The following is a 19,424-nucleotide window of genomic DNA, read 5'->3' as shown; positions in this document are numbered from 1 at the left end:
GAAATCTCTCAATTTCAGGTGTTTACACAAAGAATGCTTATTTCTTTTTCACCTTATAATTCAACATGATATTTGGCAGGTAGCTTTCTACATGGTAATTCAGGATCCCAGTCTCCTTCCATAGAATTACTCCACTACCCCTTATGGCCTTAGAGTTCTCTTCCAGCTGGCTAACGGGGAAAGAGAGGATGGAGAAGTGAGAACAGGTGCTTCTTAAGAGCTTTGGTTCATAAGTGAGACACACAGTTTCACCTACATGCGAGGTTGACTGTATTCCTAGACTGTACAACTACTTCCCAAGCACGACTCTACACAGTAGAAAGGGAACCAAAATCTCTGGTGGAAGCCAGCCATCTCTGCTGTAAGCATTTAAAAAATGAGGCTAGAAAGCTCTTTCTCTTGGAAGATTTCAGCTAGCAAACACTAAAGGAATTTTCCAATTTGTGATGGAGCTGTAAGAGCTAAAGGAATATACGTTAGAATTGGGTTGAGTTGTGAATGGGGGAGGGGGTAGCAGCTTTAAAAAGAAGGGTTTTTTTGTTTTTGTTTTTGTTTTTTTTATGTAAAAGTCCAAAAATGAGCATCCCAGGGCTAGTACTGTGGCTTGCTCCATAAAGATCTCAGGGATCCAGGCTCCTTCTATCTTATTTTAGATAGCATGGCCTCCATTCCCAAGGAATGGCTTCTTCCTAAGCCCCAGTGATGATTCTATGTCCAGCTATCTGTCTATAACCAACAAGACAGAACAAAGAAGAGGATAAAGGGTTCATACCTCCTGTCATTTTCCTTGAAAGGTTACTGGAAATCCCCCTAAGATACTTATGTTTATATTCCACTGGCCAGAACATAGTCATATGGCCAAATCTAGGTGCAAGAGAGCTGGAAAATGTGGTCTTTATTCTGGTAGGCCAGACAGTTAACAAGTTAACTGGTAGGGAAAGAACTGTGTGCTCTCTCTCTCTCTCTCTCTCTTTTTTTTTTAAGAAAGCCTAATGAATGGGATTGGTCATGAACAGCTAGGCTCCTTGAAGATTAACCTCGATGAGAAAGAGTTAAAGAGCATTCAGTTGCTTTTCACAATAAAATCACAGAAAATTTGAATCTTTCCCTGTTATGCAAAAGAGCATGATAGTGGGAATACAGAAGAGAAAGAGAAAGGTCTTGGTGGCATGGGGATCTGGGTACAATGGGGTATTGGTTTCCTAGGACTGCTGTAACGAAGTACAACAAACTGAGTGGCTTGAAGAACAAAAATGTGTTGTCTCACAGTTCTAGAGGCTAGAAGTCCAAGATCAAGGTGTAGGCAGGGTTGGTTCCTCCCCAGGGCTCTGAGGGAAAGATCTGTTCCAGACCTATCTCTCTGGCTTGCAGATGGCTGTCTTCTGCCTGTGTCTCTTCTTATCATCTTCCCTCCACACACGTCTGTCTCTGTGTCCAAATGTCCCCTTTTTTATAAGGATCTTGTCACATTAGGTTAGGGCTTATCCTGGTGACCTCATTTTAACTTGATTTCTTCTGTGTAGACATTATCTTTAAATTAGATTACATTCTGAGGTACTGGGAATTAGGATTCCAACATATCTTTTTTGGGGGGACACAGTTCAACCCGTAACAAACGGTGAGGGGAGGGATGGCAAGGACCTTTACAAATAGCAATGTTCACTATTCAGTTTAAAAGTTCATTTAGAATGAATTTTTTCATTTAGATGTAAATCCCCTCTGTTACCCCAAATCTTCAGTTAATAGTCTGCCACATGTGTTAGGGGCACTTTGGAGAATGTGACTCTGTCTGAGGAAGCACACTTGGCCGCTTATCCACTCTGCCCACTCTCAAAGCAAGCCTGAAGAGTAAATGCCCCTAAAGCATCCCTCAGCCATTTCCAGATGATGACATGTGGGTGGGTAAATACAACTTCCTCAGCCCCTGGTTGGGACAATTCTGAGGTGTATCCCTCGTGTCATCTCCAGATTCCCCAGCAGCATTGACCACCAGTTGCCCACAGTGGTAATGCATGCCTTATTGGCTTCCTTCCCCTCTGACCTCACATCCCCACTCCCTCATTGGTGTTTCTGGGGGTTACCTCCCAAGTAAACTACTTGTGATCAAGCCCTAGCTTAAGGATTTGCTGCTAGATGATCCTCAACTTAGACAATGACCTCAAATCTGACACCAGACTGAAATCCAAGAGCTTTCTTAGTATGCTTAGGAAAATATTCTTAATTAATGTCTATTAATGTCTTTGATAACCCCTTGCGGTGGAGAATAATCTGTATCAAAGTCTCTTGTTTCACTCATGGGCTTTCAGCATTAAATTTGAAAAGGTGGAAACAACAAATAATTGTATTTTCAAAGTTCTTTTTTTTTTTCTTTGCTCCCTACTAGCACCTGAAAACAGATGGTATCCATTCAAATGAAAATGAGGTATAAAAGTTATTTTTATTAAAATTAACATTCAATTTAAGTTTTGCTTTATTCATACCACAAATAACTGTGTGAGTTCCCTGTAAATAGATTGTATACATGACATAATTCATAGTTATTTGTGCTCTACCAATTACATTGAAATTATGACTGGAGTTACCACAGAACCTCAATAATCATTACTATGTAATTTGCAGTTTTCCGGATTGGGGAGCTCTTTGGAAGCTACAAGTAACTAGCCAATTGTTTTTAGAGAGTACAGTAATGACTGTTATTACTGAGGAGTTGAATGAAGCTCCTTTTTATGCCCTGAAGATTACTTGATAATTACACTTGATGCTATCATTAAAAAAAAAAGTTAGCAACAGATAAACAGACAGCAAACTAACTATAATAACAGTCCAATAATGTGGGCCAATATTGTTGGCTGTGAAAATTAGCACAATCTGCCATTGATTTTTATTTCTCTAATGGGAACACCTGCATATACAAGTACACTTAATTAGATGGATTGCCTTGCCTCATGAATGGCATTAGAAGAATAATAAGTGAAATTAAAGGGAAGATTTCTGAGATTTCGTTTATTATGTGAAAGTACAATAGGCCACAAAGATGACTCAAAAGAAGGCAGCCCCCCTAGTCTCACCCACACCAAACCTAGCTCCATCTTCCCTTCAAAGTCTTCCTTGAATATGGTGCTCTGATCATCCCAACATCTCCTTTCAGTAACCTGAAACTAGACCCTGGACTAGAATGTATTACTGTGGCCCACTTCTCAGAAAATCTTTATTTTCTATAGATGAAGCCCATTAAAAGATTTCTTACATGTAAGTACTTGAAAACAGTATCTTTCCTCTACTTTTTTCCCTTTTAAACTAGGCCATAGTAAGCTTTTCCCAGACATTTTTTATGCAGGGAAACACTTCTCCTAAGAACTGACCCCAGGCTAAAGTGTCAGGGATTCAAAGTTTGCTTTCAGTCCCATTAACCTCCTTTTCCCTTTCTCCTCCTCTCACCTTTAGACATTCAGAGTGTGTCTGAGCAAAGCTTATTTTTATGATAGGATCTTGTGCCATCCCTATGTTACCTTTCCCAGTGATAATTGCTCTGTAAATTACCTTTAGGGAGTGAATGAAAGGTTTTCTCCCCATCTTAAATACCTCAGGGCAAAGGCCCAGTGGCTTCTGAAGTCGTAGGCGGCACCTTGTCAAGTCACCCTCCTGCAGCTGTGGGTATAGCCAGAGAAAGTGCCCACCGCCCTGAATTCTCTGCTGGACGAATGGAAGTCCCTGCCTGAAAACAGGCACAATGACAGCTTCAAGACCGCCTTTGACACACTCATTTTCTGCATCAGCTCGTCCAAAGTAACAGCTCCTGCTTTTCACTGGTAGGTTGCCCTGGGAACCACCTTATGGAAGTCTATTAAGATCTTTGTTCATATTTTTTCTCACTGCTAGTATTGGCTCCTATTGCTCATTTTAATAAGACTTCTACCAGCCGGCTCATGGAAATGGCCCTCTTATATTTTTATTCAACTGATAAACTCCCAGCTGCTTTATGACAAAACCATTTTATTTAATGGTCTCCAAAAGCACCCCATAAAATGCTTCACGAGTCCTTTCTTGGGGCGAGTATAGCAAGACCTACTAGACTTTCAAAATTCCTGTGGCCAAAGTCTCATGTACTTCTAGTGGACTCCAGGTGATGGAAATACTACCTGTAGAAACTCCTCTATGGGCTGTATGGATGAAATGACAGACTGATAAGATGGATAGAAGGGTTCAGGTAGACACACGGGGGTACTGCCCAGCTGTCCCTCTCTCAGGAAACTTCCTTCCTCACCCTTTTCCACAGAGTTAGGCCACTGACAGCTGGATCAGTTCTAGCACGCCATCCGGCTGGCCTCAGTGGTTGGTGCAGAAGTGGATATGTGACCCCCAGAGTACTCTCTAGAGTCTTTTCTATGGTAGCTAGATCTTTTTAAACTAGCAAGCCTTCTTCCCATCACATGACAAGGCCTGCAGGTGGCCTGAAGAACGGGAGGTCCTGCAGAACAGAGAGAGGGAGAAAGAGAGAGTACCTTGATAATATAGTTTGACCTACCGGCTTTAACTGTGCCCAAAGAAGCCAATGCATGTCTTTATTTTTTTTTTTTTCTTAAACTAATTTGAGTGAGTTTCCTGTCACATGCCGTGAACAGAATTCGAGCTAAGAATCCCATTTGTTTTACAGATGAGTCCACTCATCTAGTTAGTAGTGTGGATTCAGGGAGTCCAAGAGGTTACCTGATTTACCTGAGTCCACTCATCTAGTTAGTAATGCAGTCAGTTGGAAAGCAGGCTTTAAAAGAATGTGACATGAACCATCTCTTCTTGCTGGGTCAGAGAAGAAGCCCCTGTTGAGAGCTATTTGGATGCTGATTCTGTCGTCAGCTCTTCCAGTTTCATGTCAACCAGCTCTCCTTATGTCCTCTGAAAATTGGATAAGCAGCTAGGAAATGTCTAAGCCACTATTAATATTCTTAAAACTATATCCCAACTGCAGAAACCTTCCTCCAGAATGACAGTCACCCATTGACCAATCTTCTTTTTATTTAGATTTATTTATTTAAGAGAGAGAGAGCTTGAGAGTGCACAAGTGGGGGGAGGAGCAGAGGGAAAGAAACCCAAGTGGATTTATCACTGGGTGTGAAGCCCGATACCGGGGCTTGATCCCACAACCCTGAGACCATGACCTGAACTGAAACCAAGAGTTGGATGCTCAACCAGCTGAGCCACCCAGGTGCCCCAATCTTCTTTTGATATAGCTATTCAGTTGCTTACTAATCCACCTAACTACTGTCATGCAGTCTACACTCTTGCTACTCAAAGTGTGGCATGTGGGCTAGTGCAACACTGTGGAGCTCAGTAAAAGGCAGATTCTCAGGCCCCACTCTAGACCTACAGAATCAGAATCTGCATTTTAACAAGATGCTCAGGGGATTCACTGCACAATAAAATTTGAGAAGCATGGATCTTGGTTCCTTAACACATACACACACACACACACACACAATTTTGCCACATATAGTAGTCCCCACTTACCTGAAGATTTGCTTTTTGTAGTTTCAGTTACTGGCAGTCAACTACGGTCCAGAAGCAGATGACCCTCCTTCTGACATATTGTCAGGTCAATAGCAACCTAAGACTGTGTCGCAATGCCTACATCATTCACTTCACTTCATCTCATCACATGGGCATTTTATCAGCTCACATCACAAGGGTAAGTACAGTACAAGAAGATATTTTGAGAGGGAGAGGGACCACATGCACATAACTTTTATTACAATGTATTGTTATAATTGTTCTGTTTTATTATTAGATATGTTAACCTTCTATAGTACCTAATTTATAAATTACTTTTTATCATAGGTGTGTATGTATGGGAAAAAAACATAGCCTATATAGGGTTCAGTACCACCCACAGTTTTGGGCATCCCCTGGGGGCCTTGGAATATTGCCCTGTGGATAAGGGGGACTACTGTACCTTTAGTGAATTTATACATTACATGCCCCTTATCCAGAAGTCAGGCACTTTTGTTGAAGTAAGGAATACAGTTAGTTTGATGTGTCTCTTGTTGAACCTGTGCAAGCTCGTATTGATTGCTATTGATAAACTATATTGTAATAAAAAGAAATATTGCCTGGGCTTAATGCCAAGTTGCTAGAACTACAGATTAGAGTACCTTTTTTTTTTTTTTGGACTTTTTTGAAAATTGGGATCATATTTGCCCATCTCGAGTCTTTCCAAAGCCACCCCAAATATTCTTCCAACACATTCTTCACAGTTCCTTAAAGATGATCAGAGGGGTTCGCGATTTCATTTGCAAGTGTTTTCAATACTCTGAAACTTATCCAGGTTAGGTCACTCAAGCTAATTTAGAACATCTAGGTCACTGGATTTCAACCCTGGCTGCACATTAGAATCACCTGAATCATTAGACGCACAACCTTAAAACTACTAGTGTTTGGGTCCCTTCACAGGCCAATGGAATCAGCATCTCTGGGGTGGAGCACCAGCAGGGTATTGCTTCTTTAAGCACCCAGGTGATTCTAGTGTGCCAGCGAGTTAAGAGCCATTGAAGAGCGGGTGGAGGTTTTTTAAAATCTAATTCCCAGTGCCCACAGAATCAGAAGCTCTGTGGTTGAGGCTCAAGCATCAATAATTGTAAGCCCCTCAGATGATACTCAGGTGCAGCCGGGACAGAGAACCACTGAGCTGGGTGAGCCCATAAGCTCTTCTCCCCTATTTGAGCTCATTTCCTTATGTCAGAACTTGCCCCATTCTTCTTTTTCCTGTCTGAAGGGAATTTGCCCTGACAAAGAAATTCAAAACAAAAATAGAAGTTCCTGATGCCTTTCACAGAATTTGTTTTACAGTTTTATCTTGGCTTTTCTTTCTTTCCCCCTCAGTACAGTTTGAAATCTTTTTTTTGTTGAGAAAGAGAGCACACAAGCATACCTGTGCCAGTGGGGGGAGGGGCAGAAGGAAGCAATCTCAAGTAGACTCCCTGCTGAGCTCGGAGCCCTGAGCCCTACTGGTGCAGTGCTGAGGCTCTATGTAGGGCTCCATCTCATGACCCATGAGATCATGACCTGAGCTGAAACCAGGAGTCGGAAGCTCAACCAACTGAGCCACCCAGGTGCCCAATGACTGAAATCTTGATTTGACCAGCTTGTCCCTAAAAAAGACACTGTCCAATCCTCATGAAGCCTACCATGTCCCTAGTTTTCAAATCTAGAAACGTTTATGGAGTAAACAATTTACAGTCTACCAGCTTAGTGCAATATACCTCCCAAACTTTTGCCCCCGACCTGCAGGACAGGTATGATTGATACCATTAGGCAGATGAAAAAACCAAGGCTCAGAAAAACTAAGTGACTTCAGAACTATATAGCCATTAAGTGACAGAACTAGGATTTGAATCCAGGTCTCTTTGGCTCTATAGATCATACTCTTTTTCAATATGGCATGGTTCCTCTCAAGTTTTTTTTGCTCCTCAGAATTTTATTTTTAATTAAAATCTTAGATTTACAAAGGGTTAATTCAGGTATTGAGAAATTTTCCGGTATACTAAATTCTTATCACAGATAAACAAGACCAGGCATGGAATATCTGTCACTGATTCCTAGAGGAGTTATATTAGCATGACCTTGAAGTAGGCAGTCTAGCCCTTTCTACAAGTCATAGCCACAAGATTGGACCTTGATATCTTCAAATGTTTGCATGAGTTTTTGAGCCATGGAAGTACAGTGCTTATAGACACTATATTTCCAACGTATTTTCTAGCTTGTTAAATAGTATTTTTTTTTAAAGATTTTATTTATTTATTTGAGAGAGAGAGAGAGAATGAGAGGCAGAGAGCATGAGAGGGAGGAGGGTCAGAGGGAGAAGCAGACTCCCCGCCGAGCAGGGAGCCCGATGCGGGACTCGATCCCGGGACTCCAGGATCATGACTTGAGCCGAAGGCAGTCGCTTAACCGACTGAGCCACCCAGGCGCCCCTGTTAAATAGTATTTTAAAAATGCTACAATTCCTGGGGCACCTGGGTGGCTCAGTTGGTTAAGTGTCTGTCTTTGGCTCAGGTCATGATCTCAGGGTCCTGGGATCAAGTCCAGCATCAGGCTCCCTGCTCAGCGGGAAGTCTGCTTCTCCCTCTCCCTCTCCCTCTGTGCATTCTCTCTCAAATAAATAAAATCTTTAAAAAAAAATACTACAATTCCCTGCAATCCTCTCCCCCCAAATAGAAATCTAAATAAATCCACCATATCTCACCTGTTAACTAAAGTCTTATTTCTAAGATTTAGATATAATACAAACCACTGAAAGTATAGTCTTAGATTTAGGTCCAATAGAGCTAATTGGTCTCCATTTCCAAAGTAGGTAAAACATAAAATGGGTTCGAGTTATATTTGAAGCACTTAGATTAAATATGAGGAAGTTCTTTATAATGTTAAGTATGGGGAAAAGTCTCTAAGAGACTTGATCAGTAAAATCAGGACTTAAAAGTGAAGAGAGGAGGAATAACAGGCTACTTCTTTAGGGATAGAGTATTTTGCACTGGCAGATCTGGGCTGTTTGAGATGCATTAGGACAAGTTGGAGGAATCCTGGCCTGGAACTTAGAGAGAGGTAAAAGGAGATCATTTACTCTAAGATAATCCTGGTTATAATAGTTTAGGACTACAGTAAGGTGTCAGAAATGGGAAGTGAGGGAAATGCCTGCCTCTTAAAAGTTAAAATGCCAGAGAAATACATTCTGGATCAGAGTACGTAGGATCAAAGTCACCTTAAGAAGACAATGCCTCCCAGGCTAACAAGGCTCCGCTGGAACTTGTTTTCATGTAATTTCGGCTCTTCATCCTTTCTGCTGCCTGGAATGGGTCGAAATGGCTGGAACTCTCAGTATCATGAGATGGCACTGGGACTAGAAGCCACTTTGATCAATATAGCAAATAAAAAAAATAGCCGGCTGAGTCTCTGAGGACACAGAAAGCTGCTATAACACCACACCTAGGGGGTCTACTTCCAGACCAGAAACTGTTCTCCATGTTAGCCAGATGTTATGCATTCTTCCGTGATACAAGCCCAACCCAATCCATGCCAATGGAAGTACGGTTCACATTTTGATAAGCTCTTGAGCCGTCCTAGCCCAGGACCCCCTGGAAAGCAAGGAGAAAAGATCGATTCAAGGAAAAGGTACCTGAGACCAGTTCAGGAAAAATATATAGCTGCCAGATCAGCTTAGCAGCTGAGGGTGTTCCTGAACTGAAAATACTCTGCTGACCAGCTCAGAGATGCTAATATGGCCCTTGGCCTGACCAGAAGAAAATGATTTTAAATCTGACTGGATCTTGATCCAAGTCTAAACGAGGCGGGGTGAAGGGACCAGAGGAGCGAGCACTGTTGAAGAGCTCCATTGCGCGAGGGCTAACTGCCTCCTAGATAGATGTAAAGATGCAGGAATCAATCCAGAGTGTTACCCGGATCCCAAAACTGAAGAAGCGAGGCCTCTCAATGTCACCCCAAGAACTAACCTTGTGGCAAGGGCAACACACATGAGTAAGAATCTCTAATTACTTTTGTAATTGATCTCAGCTGATCTATTCATCTGGTACACCCTACACTGAATGGAGGCTCTGCATTAGTCCTCTCCTGGCTGTGGGGCTTGCTTAATTATTCCTGGCATCCAACTGATCACCTCAGAGCCTTCCTCATGAAAGATGTCGCTCACACCTCGGAGAAAGGCGCTCTTTATAGTGCAGCATTTTCTGTAGAGGATTTCACCTACCAAATGGGAAAATACAGCTTGTCAGGCAGACTGGTGGAACATTTTTCGTGCTCTGAAAGTTTTCTTTCAGCTGTTCAGCCGGCCATGCTCTGGGCCATTTTCAAGACCTACTGAGAGCCAGCGACTGGCTGTGCCCACAGACCGGGCTGCCATTCAGCCCTCCTGGTAACACTTCTGTGCTTGAGCCCCCTTCAGAAGGACCGTGTTGCTTGAGAAAGCGCAATGAACTGCTGTTCTGGGTTCAGATTCTGACTCTGTGCCTCACTCTGAAGTGGCCTGGGGTGACATCTTCGGGCAACTCAGTTAATCTCCCAGGGCTTCGGTCCACTTATTTGTAAAATAAAGGGTTAAAGTAGTCTTTAAGAACACTTTCAACTTAAAATGTTATAATTTTTGTGGGTTTTCTTATTGGGAATAGAAAAATGAAAACCTCTCTTTGTTTTCTTACTGCACATGAGCAATTATTTTTTATTGCTGAAATAACACACTTACTTTGCCAAAAAGCACAAATGTATATTGGAAGAAAGATTAAAATGTAGATCGTCTGTGTTCTTACCACTGTTACTGTTTTATATATATCCCTACAGACTTTAAGCGTAAGCATGCGAGAAATCTTTTTGCAAAAATATCACATCCAGTCACCTGTCCTGTGGTCTGCTTTTTCACTGAACACAATATTCAAAAATTCCTATGTCAAATATCTATATCTGTATAGCTATATCTATATATATATATACACACACACACACACACACACAAACACACACATCATGTTAATGATCACACAGAATTCTAAGAATGGAGTACAATTTATTTTACCAAACTCCTGCTTCTGCTATTATAAATATTGCTATATTGAACGTCCCTGTATATACAGTTGATCCTGACCAATGCAGGAGTTAGGGGCACCAACTCCTTGCTCAGTCAAAAATCCACATATATAGTTTCTGGTTCCCCGAAAACTTAATTACTAATAGTCTCCTGTTGACTGGAAACCTTATTGATAATGTAAACCGTCAGTTAACACATTTATATTATATGTATTAGACACTGTATTCTTATAATAAAGTAAGCTAGAGGAAAGAAAATGTTATTAGGAAAGCCATTAGGAAGAGAAAGTACATTTACAGCACTGTACTGTATTTATAAAAAAAAAAAAATACACATGTAAGTGGATCCACGCATTTCAACCCTGTGTTATTCAAGGGTCAACTATACATCTTACCTAATTTCTTTTTCCTTTGGAAAATTCCTAGAAGTGAAATTCCTGAATTTGACACTATCCTTCTTTTTTTTTTTTTTTTTTTTTAAAGATTTTATTTATTTGAGAGAGAAAGAGAGAGCACATGAGAGGGGGGAGGGTCAGAGGGAGAAGCAGACTCCCTGCCGAGCAGGGAGCCCGATGTGGGACTCGATCCCGGGACTCCAGGATCATGACCTGAGCCGAAGGCAGTTGCTTAACCAACTGAGCCACCCAGGCGCCCGACACTATCTTTCTTTTAAGGATTTTATACGTATTCCGAATTGTCCTCCAGTAAGTTGTATGGATTTACTTTCCCCAAACAGTAAGTGTGCCTTTCCCAATTCCTTTTACTTTTTGTCATTCTGCTAGGTATACCCTAATCCTTTTCATTTTGTATTCTTTGGCAACAAGTGGGATTTGTTCTTTTTGTTTCTTTTTCTTGGAGCTTTGTGTATTTTCCCTAGAAAACTGTCTATGTCGCGTGTCCGTTTTCTCTGTTGGGACTGTCTCTGGGCTCTCTTGTACAGGAGTAACTGCTGCCACCTGAATGTAATGGATGGGTGACACATGACAGGTGAAGGGGCGAAGAGAGAGGGGTCCCCTAGGAAGGCCTCTAGGAGTCCCGGGAGCTGGCGGACAAGCCCACGTGCTCCCACATGCCCACCCCACACCCCCAGCCCCTAGGTAACATGCTGCAGACGCGGAGAGGAGGGAGATCTAGATCATGTGCCCCTAAGAATGTGGAGGGAACTGAAACAGCCCTCGGATGACTACTTGCACCTTGGTTATCACAGTAGGGTCAGGATATGGGGAGATCTAGAACAGTCCAGGAGCCAAGACGTAGAAAAAGTGACCGGAAGACAGTGAGTGATAGCATGAGGTGGGGGAGGTATACAAAATGTCCAGCTGCATTCAATATCCACCACATATTTATGCTTTAGTTATTTGATATTTATTGAGTATTTACTATGAGCCGGGAACTGCGCATGCCAAAATAAATAAATATACTACAATAATATTGTTATTTCTATCGTGATTTGGTTTTTGTTTCTTCAAAAGGACTCCATTTTTCAGCATTCAGCAGACTAGGGGGTATTTCATTTGAAATAGTTAGCATGTATAGTCAGAACACTGAACGGGATAGGATCCGAATGGATGAGTTAGAATACTCTCCAAGTGATATGTTGTCTTTATGGAACCACGTGACTAAACAGGGCCTGGCGTTGACAAGAGGATTTGCAACAATGCCTTTTTTTTTTTTTAAAAAGATTTTATTTATTTATTTGAGAGAGAGAATGAGAGAGAGAGAGAGCATGAGAGGGGTAGGGTCAGAGGGAGAAGCAGACTCCCTGCCGAACAGAGAGCCCGATGCGGGACTCGATCCAGGGACTCCAGGATCATGACCTGAGCCGAAGGCAGTCGCTTAACCAACTGAGCCACCCAGGCGCCCCTGCAACAATGCCTTAAATGGTTTCCTTGGCGCTGGAGAGAGTGATGTAACGCTATGGCCAGCCAACTTACCTCATGGGAATGTGTTTTCACAAAAGGCAAGCTATCAAGAGACGGTTTTGAGTAGTGATAGAAGTAGTAGGACCAGAAATGGTAGTGGAACATCTATCAGTTTTTACAGTAATGTGTATTAAAGCATTTTTATGTGAAAATCTCCAGACCATTGACACGAGAGAAGTGGAAATTTCTGAATATGATGACCCTGTGGCAGCTGGTCAGTCATTCACTACAGCTGACTCAGAGAAGACTTCAGACTCAGTAGAATCCAGCTGCTCGACCTTGCCTGTCCCCAAATACCACTTTCTGGTGCCATCAAAAATCAGTAATTCAGTCATGTGGATTATCTCAAAGGTAAGAGGTAGCACAATAAATAAGTCCCTCCTCCTTTATTACTTGCTCAACATTATGTGTGTCTTCACTTTTCACCTTGGGCATATCACCTACTTGCCCAGCCAGTTTTTCCTTTCTGTGAGTTTTGTTCCATAGGACCTGGGGCTAAATACCACAACTCACAGCTTCCAGGCAAGGGGGTTGGGGAAAGGAGCAGATTTTGCAGTATCTCTAGCAATTTTCCAAACAATAGCTGTTCAGGAACATAGACCTTTGTTTCAGCGGTTCAGGAGAGTTCATTCTGAGGAGAGAAAACTCATTTGCTGGTGGCAGTGATTCAAGCTGCTAACTTCACAGAGAATATCGCCAGAGCCAAATTCTTTCCCAGTTATGGAGGTCAGAGGTGGGCAACTGTGCTTACAGGGCAAAGCTCTTTTATGGATCCCCTTGGCTTTCTGCTTTCTTCTTTACAGCTGATTAACACCCAATGGCTATTTCTTTAAAAAAGAAAAAATTTAATTCCTTGGTTTAATTAGCTTTCCTAACGCAGTACTCACCACAGCCTGCCGGGATCCAGACCAGACAATGACAAGACTTCGTGATACTTGATTTCAGTTCAAGGTAATTCATTGTTGTAGCTCCCTTAATTCCAAATGTTGTCTCAGGGTTGTGTGGTCAAAATAAGGCCTGAATTTAACCCTTGACCGGCACACGTGAGGACTTTTACACGCTGAGTTAATGTATCCGCTGTAGGGGCTCTTTGGAGAGCCTGAAACTTCTTGCTTTGGTTTGACATTTTGCCTCAACTTCACGGTCACTGTCTTAAGATCAGTCCTCCCTCCCCCTCTTCAGAGCATTTGTTGATTGTGTGGGTTTTGCTACTGTTAATTTTAACATACCGTGGAGTACTTCTTTCTGCCTCATTCTTTGAACAACCAATAAACAAATGTTTATTGAAAATCCAGAGAGCATGGTTTATTTATACATTTACTACATATCTGCAGATTTAGATAATCATATTTGTTTTTATTCTTTTATGACAACTTTTCAGTATTATATGGTAGAGACAATAACGTTAGGTGCATGAATGCTAAGCCAAATTGCCTGAGTTCAAATCTGGCTCTGACATTTCACAACTGTGTGATCCTGGGCAAGTTAAGTGACGACGCCATGCCTCAGCATCCTCATATGTAAGGTCAGGATAATAACAGTATCTACTTTGGGGCTTGTTAAGTAGTAAATTAGTTAAGCGAAGTAAAGCAGTTAGAACAGTGCTTGGCTGATAGCAAGTCCTCATAATGCCATTCATAAGCAGCATTTATTAGCGGATATCACTACTGAGAGATCAGTATTATTTCACTGAGGAATGAGATTGTAAATTATCTACAATTCACTGTCCTGTCAACTGTCTTTCATCTATAACCTGGTTTGTGCAAGGCATGATGGGTAATGAAGCCACAGAGGGGAATCCTACATAAACTCTACTCTTGACTTGATTGGGACTGTTGCACATAGATCACAACTGTGTGATGATTTGCTGCGTGAAGAAGTCGCCTCGTTGCACCAGCCTGGCTAGTGACTGAGTTAGGACCCCGTACAGCACAGGATAGTGTGAAATCTCACAGCATTCCGATATCCAACGCCTTCTTTCCTCTAAGGCTTTCGAAATGACCTCACCTTGGTTGGTGATCTCTGCTCCCGGAAGAAGCCCGGGACACAAGAAAGGAAACAATCCCCGGTGACCTTTAAGAAGACCCTTGAAGGTGGTGTTATTGTACGTTACTGATTCTAAGATGCACATTTTTTCCCACCTTTTTATTCTTCTGAAATCAGAGGCAGCAAAAAAGTATTGTGGGCGCCCTTGCCTCTACATGCGAAAATGTGGTCATAGGTGCTCGGCTGCCACTTCATTTGAGTTATGCGCAATGTCAGTACCACGGGACTTGAGCTTTATTGTTGTTAAAATATCTTCAAAATGATTCCACTGTGCTATGAATTGAGATGCAAACTTATTATACGTGCAGGAAGGCACAGAAACAGAGCACTGTAATATGTGATTAAAAAAAAAAAAATGATGACTGTGCTCACTTTGTACTAAAATTGGAATGATACGGAGAAGATTAGCATGGCCCCAGAGCAAGGATGACCGGCAAATTCGTGAAGCGTTCCATATTAAAAAAAAAGAAATTATGACTGGTAAGTCTAAAAGAGCACTTTCATTAAACATAAAATTCTAAGTGCTAAGAAAGCATGGGCCATAGTTCAGTTGGTAGCATTTTGTTTCTTTGTGGTACATAAAATAATGCTTCATTTTATAATTAAAATTTTCTTAGATTTGATGAAATGTACCTCCTAAACCTCAAGAAGGAAGATTATAAAATAGCTACCTTGAAATTTTCCACAACATTCCAAGTTTTCAATTTTTGGCAGAACCGAATTCTACCTACATTCATATTTAATTTTTAAACTCCTCTCATTTTTTAAACTTAAATACATTTCTTTTGAAAGAGAAAGTATACTCTTGTGAAACGAAGGTTTTACTGTGCTAGTTGAGTGGTTTAAATATGAATTATAATTAATCCCTAACTATTAAGCTGAAAAAAACATGTTTGACCACTTACTATCTAAAGTCATCTTATTGGGGCACCTGCCTGGCTCAGTCAGTGAAGCACGCAACTCTTGATCTCAGGGTTGTGAGTTCAAGCCAAAAGTTGGGTGTGAAGATTACTTAAAAATAAAATCTTTAAAAATAAATACGTAAATACAGCCATCTTACAATAGAATGCAGGCATATGCCGAATCCTGTGGGGAAACCCCACATTTAGGTGAGATCCCCCTGCTCAGATCGGTCACTTCCTTCCAGCCACTAAGCCATTTCCACCATTTCCAGACTGTTTATTTGTACTCGCTTTCAAGAAAGAAATTCACACTGAAAAATCCTTCCCAAACTGAAATCAGAGAGCTACCATCAATTTATGTGTTTGACTTCTCAGCACCCATTAATTCCCATGTTTGTTTTTGTTACTCAGGGCTGTAAAGTTCGATGCCCTGTTTCGGCCATGATGCCTGACTCTCTAAGGTTGCTGGACACTTTGTCATGAGTTCTTACCAACATTTTGATACAATGACTGTGGAACTTTGGGAGAGGGGTTTGATTTTAGCCTAGGGAGATCATTTTCAAGATCGGTAATTGTCCTTCATTTACTTTCAGTTTGTAAACCCAGTCGTAGGTCGTCTTTGACTCAATAGAGCATCACTTTCACAGATGGACAGGACTCTTGTATCAACAAGATGAGGAAATTCTTTTTATCAGCAAGTGACACTTTCCCCACTTTCCACTTCCTACTAATTATCGCTGTTAAGGTTTCAGGGTCCTATCACAAAGAGCAGTTCATTAATTTTAATTATTTTTGAAATTCATTGGCTCCAATACAGAGTGAGGCTGGCAGATGCCAGAGGGTTAGAGTTGCAGAAATTAATTAACAAAGAGTGGAAGCTCTTATTAGCTGATGTTTTTTGCTATCTTCCTTTTTTTTTTTTTTTTTTTTTTAACCACTTCACAGTGCGTCTCAGACCCTTCAGACCAGAGGCAGGAGAAAGGTTAGAGCTGAATGTTCAAGACATAAGAAATTGAAGTCGCAGGCCCTGGCCAGGAGCAGAGTGCTTAGCTTGTTTTGCATTATATTCCAGCTATCTCACTATCGGGTCTGGATTCAGAAAACCCACAGATCAGTTGGTTCCCAAATCACGTCCAACTGGTGTCCATGTTTAGTTGATTCCAGATAGAAGTTGACACTTAGAAGCTTGACTGGAATCCCTCTGCATGGCAACCTGTTAAGATTTGATTTCAGTGGCCCACAAAAGTCCTCTGTGAAGGTATGGCACTTTGCTGGTAGTCTTTAAACATCAAACCAGTTAGAATCTGTTGCGGTATATTCCACCATTCAGTCCATATCTGTTCCAGTTTCTCTTGTAAAAAGTACCCTCCTGATGTGGAAGAGTAGTGCTCTCTAGCATTGCTAGAGGCAGTATAAATTGGTACAATCTTTCTGTCTGTCTGTCTGTCTGTCTTTCTTGTCTTTCTTATCTTTCTTGTCTTTCTGGAAAGCAAAATAGCCATAGCCATAAGGTGTCATCAAATGCACATACAATCTGACCAAAATTGCCACAACTGTTTTGTTCAAGGAAATAGTAAGAAATGTGGGCAAAGACGTCTCAACAGGGAAGTTCATTGCACCATTAATTATAGTAGTGAGGGCGCCTGAGTGGCTCAGTCGGTTGAGCGACTGCCTTCGGCTCAGGTCATGATCCTGGAGTCCCGGGATCGAGTCCCGCATCGGGCTCCCTGCTCGGCGGGGAGTCTGCTTCTCCCTCTGACCCTCCCCCCTCTCATGTGCTCTCTCTCTCTCATTCTCTCTGTCAAATAATAAATAAAATCTTTAAAAAAAAAATAAAATAAAAAATAAAAAAATAAATTATAGTAGTGAAATATTAGAAAAACCTAAACATCCCAACTGCTTGAATAATATACAGCCAGCAGAAGTGATGCCATAGAATATTTGATACTGAAAAATGTTTATCTTATAGTGTGAAGTTAAAGAACCATGTCCCAGAACTATATAGTGTTACTCAAATTTTAATATTTTTATATAGTTACAGCAGTTTATGGGGGGCAGAATTACAGTGTACCTTTTATTTTTATCCCTATATGTTTCTGTCTTTTTCAAATTTTCTACATTGAACCAGCACCACTCTTATAATCAGAGAAGGAACATGAAAGGCTTTAAAAAAGAAGAAAGAAAGCACCTCCTTGAGACATAGCATAATTGTTGAAATTAAAAGTTTATCAAAATCAAGGCCTTATTCTTCCTGAAATTTCAGGAAAAGGAAACTATGATTTGCTAAGGGCTTGTCACATATTAAGCACTGTGCTAGGACCTTTTTACATATATATATTTTTTAAATTTTATTTATTTATTTGAAAGCACGCACGAGCAGGGGGAGGGGCAGAGGCAGAGGGAGAAAACAGAGTCCCCACTGAGCAGAGAGTCCATGGGGCTCGCAGGGCTGGATCCCAGGACCCCGGATCATGACCTGAGCTGAAGGCAGATGCTTAACTGACTGAGCCACCCAGGCGCCCCCCTTTTTACATATATTATTCCACTTAATCATCACAATAGTCTGTGAGGCATGATACATGTGGCTGTAGTTTATTCATTTTAACTGCAATGTTGTATTCAGTAATGGTATTTCCGTAAGGGAACTAGTGAAGATAGAAACGTGGACATTACTGGCATTGGAATAAAAGAGATATAAAGATAATATATGGCAAATTATAAACAGCAGGTAAAGTTAGATTAAAGGGAAACATTTATAAAAACTTTTCATTCCTTCATTCAGCACAGATGCATTGAGCTTCTACCTTGTCCTAGGCATTGTGCTTGACACAAAGCAGAAAATTGAATATGACCTCGTCCCCTGCTCTCGGTTGCTGATGCACAATTAGATACACGATTTTCATCAAGGTCGTAAGTACTATGATAGGGTTATGATTATGGTGCTATAGAGACACAGAGCTTGATAAATAGAAAAACTACAGAGCAATTTCAGTTATATAGATTTAAAATTTCTAAATAAGTAAAATACTGTATTGTAAATGAAATTCAGCCGTGTAGTGAAGAAATGATACCATGACCAAAAGAATGCAAACAGCTTCAACATTTTAAAAAACCTATCAGTGAGAAAAATCATGGATTAAATGGAAATATGTCAAAGACTCATTTGAAAAAATTCTGCAGCTTCTCCTAATAAAAAGTTGAAATAAGATTAGCAGGATTCCATCTCAACGTAATAAAGATTAGTTAGCAAAAACTAAAAACAAACATCATATTAAATAAATTATTTACTACATTTCCATGTAAAGCAGGAGTAAGATACCACTAGCAATCATCTTGTTTTGGAAGCCTTAGATAATACAGCACATTTAAAATAAAATTGGGCATTGTAACAAGTATCAAATTGTGAATTATGATATTGCTATTAAAATAGAAATATCATATATAAGATTTATTTGAGAGAGAGCGCACGCACGTGCACGCACATGAGGGGGAGGGGCAGAGAAAGAGGGAGAGAATCCTCAAGCAAACTCCCCACTGAGTGCGGAGCCTAACACAGGGCTCGATCTCAGGACCCCGAGGACCCTGAGATCATGACCTAAGCAGAAACCAAGAGTCAGACGCTCAAACAACTGAGCCACCCAGGCGCCCCTGTCCGTGATATATTATTAAACAAAAGGAGAAGGGAAAGCAAATTGCAAAGACCTGGGTATGTGACCTTGTGGTGGGGAGGGGAAGAACAGGCAACGTGTTTGTACCTAGGTGTATATCAGTTTGTATTTGTTGAGGGAAAGAATGGAACTATACATACCAAACTCAACATTGGTTATCTCAGAGTAGAGAGTAAGAGTTAGTGGACTTTTTATTGTTTTAATTATATATCTTTGTATTATTTTAAGATCAGTCCCTTTTATCATCTAAAACAGAATTTTTAATTTTTAATCAGATGGTTAAGGAAGCCTTTCTGTAGTGATGC

The 19,424-nt window shown here is 41.0% G+C and overlaps 1 non-coding gene across 1 annotated transcript; it reads left to right on the top strand.

Moving 5' to 3' along the window:
• The first annotated feature begins 14,906 nt into the window (after nt 1–14,906).
• Nucleotides 14,907–15,010, top strand: LOC115940419 (U6 spliceosomal RNA). The gene has a single exon (XR_004075176.2). It is a non-coding gene; the product is annotated as a U6 spliceosomal RNA (small nuclear RNA).
• Nucleotides 15,011–19,424: the final 4,414 nt, after the last annotated feature.

This window comes from Leptonychotes weddellii, chromosome 3 (assembly GCF_054177405.1).
Source record: "Leptonychotes weddellii isolate Sample4059 chromosome 3, ASM5417740v2, whole genome shotgun sequence".
Taxonomy (NCBI): domain Eukaryota; kingdom Metazoa; phylum Chordata; class Mammalia; order Carnivora; family Phocidae; genus Leptonychotes; species Leptonychotes weddellii.
The sequence above is the reverse complement of the archived record's forward strand: the minus strand, read 5'-3'. Positions and strand labels throughout refer to the sequence as shown.